We start from the raw sequence: 8,231 nt of genomic DNA, 5'->3' as shown, positions 1-8,231 counted from the left end.
TGTTTTATTTCTATGTCGTATTGAACTACACAAAATTTGGTAATACAGTCGCCGAATGCTGCTCGCTAACTGGGCTGAACGAAAAATAACGAGGGGACCACCGATTCATAACATTTTCCTGATGAAATATCAAAATAAAATTTACTCAAATTTATTTACAATGCTTTCTTTTCATATGTCTTTGATTGTGCCTTGAAATTAATTGAAAGTTAGAAAAAAGTTTGTTTTATTTACACCCAGAACTGGACGTTGGCATACGAGAGGATAAAGAGCACGATTCGGTAGTAAAATGGTACTGTGTGCGGACTGAGAGGATAAATCCCGAAAATACCGAGAGTACTTTACTCATGGGTTCATCTTCAAAAAAAGTTCATCTATCAAAAAAAAAGTACTGGTACCGAGACTCGAACCCAAGACCTTCGGCATATTGAACAGTGCCTTTGCCGTATAGGCCACCATGGTTCGGTGACTAAGTGGCGGTAATTTGTCCATGTAAGCCACTCAATAGGATGAACTGTTCCAATGCACGAATGAACACACGAGAGGACTATACCCTCGCAAAATAGCACTTTTCTCACGTTTCTTTTCGTGAGGACTATCCTCTCGTTCTTTAACTTTGGGTGTATAGAACATGATTATTGCATCCATTAACCCCTCGGTCATTTCGGTTTGTTTTGGTTTTTTGACGTTTGTCTGCTTTTTAACTGGGCTAAGGCCCAGTTATCGAACGCCCAGTTAAAAAGCAGCCCAGTTACCGAACAACTACTGTAGAAGAGTTCTCTAAAATTTCGCAATTTTGTTTTGCAATTTTTTAATTTTATTTTTTTTTTGATTGGATAAAACATTGTGCGTTCTTCATGTCAAAAGAAGTCATATTGCATCATTAGTTTTCTCATTCAAGGCTCTATTCAATTTTCGAGGTTGGTCATACAAAATGGATGGGTAAATGTAGAAAATTCTATACCTTAAGAAAGGAATTTCTGATAGATTAAGTGTCTTCGGCAAAATTGTAGGTTATGATTGCGATTTTTTGGGGAAAAAATAGGTACACGGAAAACCCGTTTTTTGAGTTTAACTCTTTATCACTAAAAATTAAATCCCAAACATCTAAAATAGGAAAACTAATTATTAAAAATAATGTTTTAAAGCAAACTCGAGTTTGCAATCAAAATGTAAATTACATTTTTTATTATAAAACGTACCGTTTTTAAGTTATAGTTGTTTTTAGGAATAAATTTTCTATTGCTTTACGTTTTTTTTTGCACTTTTAAAGTACTTCTTGAAAGTTAAACACCACCGATTTTTATTTAAACTGAAAGAATTTCCTACAATTTTCTCTTAGAAAAAACTGACATTTCAAAAAAATATATAATTTGGTCAAAACTATGAAATTAGGAAAATTGGGTCCTAAAGCCCTATGTAAATTTTTATGTACAACGGTAAAAAACACGATTATAAACCATTTCTGATTATTGATTACTGATTTCTGATTTTAATGCAAAAAAAAATGACAAGACAACATTTTTCCAATGGATCAACTATGGTCCCCTTGGAACGAGATGTCAAGTAGGACCTTTTCTGTCAAGAAGGTTCGCGGAGTTAACTTTTCTAAATTGATAAAAAGAAAAATAAGCATTATCGTTGTGAGCAGTAATATCACAAATTTAAGCCTCATTTCAGGACCCAATTATCTATTTGTAAACCTTTTTAATTAGAAGATTTTTTCAGAAGATTTCGCTAAAGTTTCATAATAATCAGATAATCAGGTGACATTTAAAAAAAAATCGAAATTCTGAATATAAAAAACGTATTTTGGGAAATTTACTTTTAGTGATAAAAAGTTTATTGGAAAATCCGAATTTTTTCCTTGTTCTTGTTTTTTCAGAGAAATCCTTATCATAACCCTTGCCGAAGACACCAAATTGATCAGAAAATCCCTTCTCAAGATACAAAATTTCACTGTCTTGTAAATGCAAAATATAAAGATTTTATATATTTTATTTTCATATATCATTTTTGTATGGACAGCTGCCAAATTTGTAAAGAAAATTACAAGGATAAACTTATGATGCGAAATGGCTTATTTTGTGCGAAGGCACCAAAAAAAATTCAGCCAGATTAAAATATTCAAAAAATCGAATGAACGAAATCTCTGAGAATTGCTTTGCTTTTAAAAATCTAGAAGTGTTTTGTTTAAAAACATTAAACTATATTTAAAATAGAAGGCAATCAACCAAACCAAAAAAATCTCTCTGATCCGTTAAATTATTTAGATTCGGAACTTAAATAAAAGGTTTTATAAAAAATAGATAGCATTGTAACTAAATGGTTTAGACAGACTTTATTTTAAAACCACATTTCCACAACAACACGGCGTTACTATTTTTTCAAATAGTTTGCTTCAATAATATTCATGATACAGAGAATATTTACGCGGTGCGTTACGTTTTTCTAATTTGTAGATTTCTCTGGAACGACGCAACATTTTTGCAATCATTTAAAAGCAATTTGTAGGGTTTGTTCAAATCTACAAAACGCCTTTTGAAGCTTGCAAAAATATTGTATGGTTTAGGAGAAATCTACGAAACAAAAAGCGTAACGCCACCGCGTTAGGTTTCTCTGTATTCAAAAGCATTTAAAAGTATAAATTATAGTTCAAACTCTCCTTTGAAATATTGAATATATTCTCAAAAAAAATCATTGTTTCTGATAGAACGCTTACCCGTGTCAACATAAGAGCGAAGGGATGCTGCGAAATCAAATTATGTCATCACGGCTAATTGAACAGAATCAACAAACAAGCTGGCGAACTGGAGCCGCTGCAACTCTGCTCAAATCGCGCAAGATCAACAGCCGTCACTCTAAATTGCCGAGCGAGAGCGCAAAACTGTGTCCAAAACATAAACCTCCGCCGCCGGTGCCCCAAGCTGTCCCAGATGACCAGAGACCAAGTCAAAGTTCAGAGACTGGTTTAGAGTTGCAGTTCAGTTGATTTATTGGTCAATTAGGGGGTGGGGAAATGTGGTTCAGAAAAACAGTCACTGTGGCATTTCGTATTGATAAAAAAGAATTCCCACTTGTTAGCAGAGCGTAGTTTCGATCTACGGACCTCTGGGTTATGGGCCCAGCACGCTTCCACTGCGCCACTCTGCTTGGTTGGTATGAGACTGCCAGCTGATTGAGTGACAAAAATAAGCATGTGTGGTGTAAATGAGTCAGCTGGGTGCTCGATTTAGGAAACGCGGTAGTTACGTGATTGGAATAAGATCTGTGTTTTTTTATCGGTAAACCATTGCATTGTACTGGGTTGGGATTGCAGCTTTTTATTGTTTGCGGCACCTTCTGCAGAGTCCAAATGGATTGGCATAAACGATACAAATTGCTTTCACTTTCTACGACTGTTTGTGTGCTTTTAAAAAAATGTTTTTGGTTTTAGTTTTGATGAACTTATTATCCGAGGATAATTGAATATTGGATACATTTTTTTAAGTTCTGAATATTTTTTTTTATTAATTTTGCTTATGTTCAGCTCCGATAATTTTGGCATGTCTTCTTGTTATTTTAAAGGTAAAAATAACCGTTTTTGCATATGCTTATGTTTTTATGGGTTTTGCATAATCTGACCGAGAAGTTTTTTTTTTAATTTTTGCATTAAACCCAGTTTTTTTTAAACAAAGCAATAAAAATAGAAGCGCAAGTGCACACTTATTCGAAAAGTTCATACATATTTTACATAAGCTCGAAGATAAAAGGTCAAAAGTTTAAAAAGAAAAAACACAAGCAAAGTTTTTCTAAATGAGCCTTAATGCATCAGAATTGATAAACCGGTATCAACAAGTGTTTTGAACGGGTTTCGTTTCTTCTCACTTCCATTTTCATTAAAAAAAATGATAAAAAATTTCCCCTGAGTTTTGGACACATTTTTGACAAACTTTTAACTTTTAACAGAACTTTGAATAATAAAATACTTCAGAAGCCAGATTTGCTATAAAAAAATCATATAGTGATTCAAAAAAGGATAGTAAACCTGCAAATATTGGAGAAGTTCTCTTTTCGGAACTGCTTTAGTTTGAAAGATTGGGAAAAAATACTTAAATATTCCAACCACCTTGTTTGTTTTTAAATAATGGTAAAACTCACAAAAATATTACAACAAGCAACAATAGTTGTTTTCTAAGATTGAAAGAAAAAATCACAAAATATTTCAGAAGCACAACTTTTTAAAAAGAACTGGTTTTGTTTGAAAGAGTAAAAAAAATCATTTTTTACGACAATCAAAAATAAGTTGTTTTTAAAGAATTATTACATTACACAATTTTTTTAAGAATATATGAACTCACATAAATATAACGCCAATCAAGATTCAGTTGTTTTTTTTTTCAAATAGAAAAAGAATTGCTAATGTTTGAAATAATATAAAACCTCACAAAAACATTACGATGACCTTTTGTCCATTCGACTTTTTGTTCCACATTTCCTCTTTAATATTTGGAGCACAACTAAATTTAAAATCAAGCTTTCATATTATTACTAACGTTCTCTATTGACCATAACTTTTCGATAAATTAATTTTAACTCTCACTCTCACTTTTTCACATACTGCCTTGTTTTGTGAATTTTGTTTCCGCAGATTTTATCATCATCATCATTTTATTTAAAGAACCGTTCCAAGATGGTTTTTTTTTTCACCTGAGTTTTTTTGAAGTTTTTTAATATAATTCATAGAATCCCCAACAAATTGTAGTACGAAAATAACTTTTTCAGTGTTGTTTCATGTTATTTCAAATATTTCATTGCTAATGAATTTGTCAAATTTGTCCCACGGTGTACTTTTCCGAGTACTTTAACATAAAAAACAGGTTAAAGAGCGGCTATTGCCCGACTTTTTGAGAGCTAAATAGACATTTTTCGATGGGGTTTTATTGCAACTTTCTCATCAATATTCATTAAAATACTTTTAATAGCATTTATGGCAATATCTGAACACAACTTAAAAGTTTTCAAATCCACCTTATTTTCAGTTAACTAGTTTTGTTTGTGATTAGTCCAATAGTAACGATGTATGATTTTTGAAGTATTACCCAACTACAAATTTGAGCATTTCAATATGCTTAACTTGGAAAAATCTATTCACGGTCGTAGAAGGTGTCCTTCACTCTTGTGGCAATGACTGTCCATGTTGGTTCTGAATGCAGGGTCCAGAAATAGTAAATTGAAATTAAAAAAATATCACTACATGTAAAATGCATCTACAAACAACACAAAGAAAAAAAATTAATTGAACCATTCTGAATCAAGGTTCGAATGTTTTTTTTTAAACAAACATGGTCGCTAAATGGCCGATCTGGAATGATGCCTTAAAAGCCCATGAGATTTTAGGGAAAAATCCTTTTACCCGATTAAACTTTGGCATTTATAAACTTTGAGCATGAGCATGAGCATGGTTGACTGCCAATGAGCTGCTACTCCGTTATTGACAGATCAGCTGAAGTTAAACAATGAATCAAAAATGATCAGTGGGAGCCAACCATCCGTTCACTGTTTAACCCCTGAAGACCCCGACTTTATTAGTCAATACCGGCGCCCTCCCAAGAAGCCTGCAGTTCAACGAAAGGGAGGAATGTTAGTCCGATAGTTGAAGTTGCAGACTCATCAAGCACATAGTTTTTCGCTATATACTTGTTGATACCGCTTGAGACCGTTGAATCCACAGCATCTCCTTCAAGCATCACGTGATTAATTTTTTTTTTGGGTTAGTGGGATAAGGTATTGGCTTTTCGATGCCTCCCGAGCTACGACGCTATGGGGAGGACTTTCATAACAGATCCGTCGGCGAGCCTTCCGAGCAACGATGCTATGGGAAGGTCTTTCTGGTTAACACACAAAATCACTCACACACAGTTATTTTGCTCCACTATTAACTCAACGATCCAAATTGTCAGTGCGTCTTTCGTTCATTATATAGAATTGGCTTTTTCACCGCAAAAAAAAAATTAAACCTTATTCGAAAAATTTAAACACAATCCACCCGACGCCGTGCCTTCCGATCAACGATGATATAGGAAGGGCTTTGAAAATCACAAAAGAAATCACTTTTCACTCCGCATATTTTTTACGACCACGCGCTCCCTTTGCCAATTATGCACTGATGACGCTGCATTTTCAGAGGGTAATCTTCTCCTCGCAGCACACAATACACGATAAAAATGCGAAACAAAAGGCACACAAAAAAAAATCACTTTTCACTCCGAATATTTTTTACGACCACGCGCTCCCTTTGCCAATTATGCACTCTGCACTCGAACAGCGACACAAAAGAGATGGAAAATAACACGAAAAAACAGGACTTCGCGTCCCCACAGGCACCGCACTACTGATGCCATTATTTAATTATAATGACCAATCACCCCATGCACTCGAACAGCGACACAAAAGAGATGGAAAATAACACGAAAAAACAGGACTTCGCATCCCCACAGGCACCGCACTACTCTAAACTTTGGCATTTATAAACTTTATCGATTAAATCAGAATGTTAAATTCAAAAAAGAGTTCGCAAAAATGAAATATAAGCATTTGTTTGATTTTAGCGGAAATAAATGCAATTTCATAAAATTAGTAGCTATTTTCGATTTAAGTCTTATTATTCGAAATTTTATGTTCGAGTACAAATCTTGACACAGATACCGCCATGATTATGGCTTGCAAGCGAATCTTATCATTTATTTTATCAGTCATCCCACATATTCGGAACACCCACATATTCGGAACACTTTTGAGATAATTTGTCAATAGCATGCCAAATGCAGCTTTTCTGTCGACCCTACTATTTTTAGGACCTTTATTTGGACATTCTCTGGCTATTTCACTAGTAAAAGTAGTACTTTTTAGACAAAAACTTCATTTCAAGACAATTTTATCCAGAGCAGCAAAACACTACCTCCAAATTGCCTGTTTCATAATTGTGGGTTGTTGTTGTGCCTCCCACAATTGTGTAACACCTGAATTTAACTGAAATTTCCACAAAAAAGATTCATCAGACCATGTATAAAACATCACTAAGCTTGAGTTTCATTGATTTCAGTGTGTGAAGTCATTATTTTGTTAAAAATATGTACTCCTGGAGAGAACCAAAGTTTGTTTACATCCGTAAGAAAAAAGTGTTCCGAATTTGTGGTTTTCATGGGTCAATGTTTTTCATTAAAAAGTTGATATAAAACGTAAAAAACTGCAGCCGGTCTATACATCAATCGAAAGATCTTAAGAAAAGCTTCCACATGAAGGTAAAAGCAAACGACTATTGATTTTCTATGATCCCGAGCAGACGGAAATAACTTGGGAATAACATTTTTTGATATTAGAAAATACTAGGCCAATAACATTTTATGTTATTTATAACAAGAATTGTTATTCGTCGTTATTATTTTTTGTTATTGGATTGTTATTGTAATAACAGACAAATAACATTTTCAGTTATTCTTCGAACAAATTTTTGTTATTATTTTTTGTTATTTTAACAACTAATCCGATCATCCCAATAACAGTTGGCGGTATTCTTCCATAACAAAAAATGTTATTCCAAAGTTGTTTTGGCTTTCAACCAATATCAACCCAATAACAAATTTTGTTATGATAACATAAACTGTTATTGAACTCTTATGCAAAAATGGATTTTGTAAGAATATTCCATAACAGTTTTTGTTATTTTAACAGTATTTGTTATTGAAATGGCATGAATTTAGTTATTACCGTCTGTTCGGGATTGTTTGACTATCGGGGGGTGGAATTTGTACCAGCCTTATGAAAGTGCTATAAAAACCATAAACCATAAACCATTTGCCCACCTTTAAATAAAATGTTTTACCCATTTTAACAAAAAAAATTAAGGAAATACAAGGTTTTTAATGAAATTTAAGTACTTTTTTGTTCAAATAGTGTAACAAAATTGTTTAAATTGAATTGGTAAAATTTAGGATGGAAAAAAGCATTCAATAAAACATTTAAAAACAACGTCAATTTGCTGAAAATGTGATGATTTTTAGAAAATTTCTGGTCAAAAACAAATTATCAAATTTTGGGTATAAATTCGGTACTAAAGGTAACCTTTTGCTTGAGATCAACATAATGAAAAATTACTATCTACATAGTAAAAAATTGTGTAAATTTGGAAGGTTGAATGTTACCTCTTTTATGAAGCAACTTTACCTCAATTTAGACTGAAAAGCGAAAAG

At 33.1% G+C, this 8,231-nt stretch overlaps 1 non-coding gene across 1 annotated transcript; it reads right to left on the bottom strand.

Moving 5' to 3' along the window:
• Positions 1–3,081: 3,081 nt before the first annotated feature.
• Trnam-cau (transfer RNA methionine (anticodon CAU)) lies at positions 3,082–3,153 on the bottom strand. Its single transcript has one exon. It is a non-coding gene; the product is annotated as a tRNA-Met (tRNA).
• Positions 3,154–8,231: the final 5,078 nt, after the last annotated feature.

This window comes from Culex pipiens, chromosome 2, assembly GCF_016801865.2.
Source record: "Culex pipiens pallens isolate TS chromosome 2, TS_CPP_V2, whole genome shotgun sequence".
Lineage (NCBI taxonomy): Eukaryota > Metazoa > Arthropoda > Insecta > Diptera > Culicidae > Culex > Culex pipiens.
Note: the sequence above shows the minus strand (reverse complement) of the source record. Positions and strands in the feature narration are given on the sequence as shown.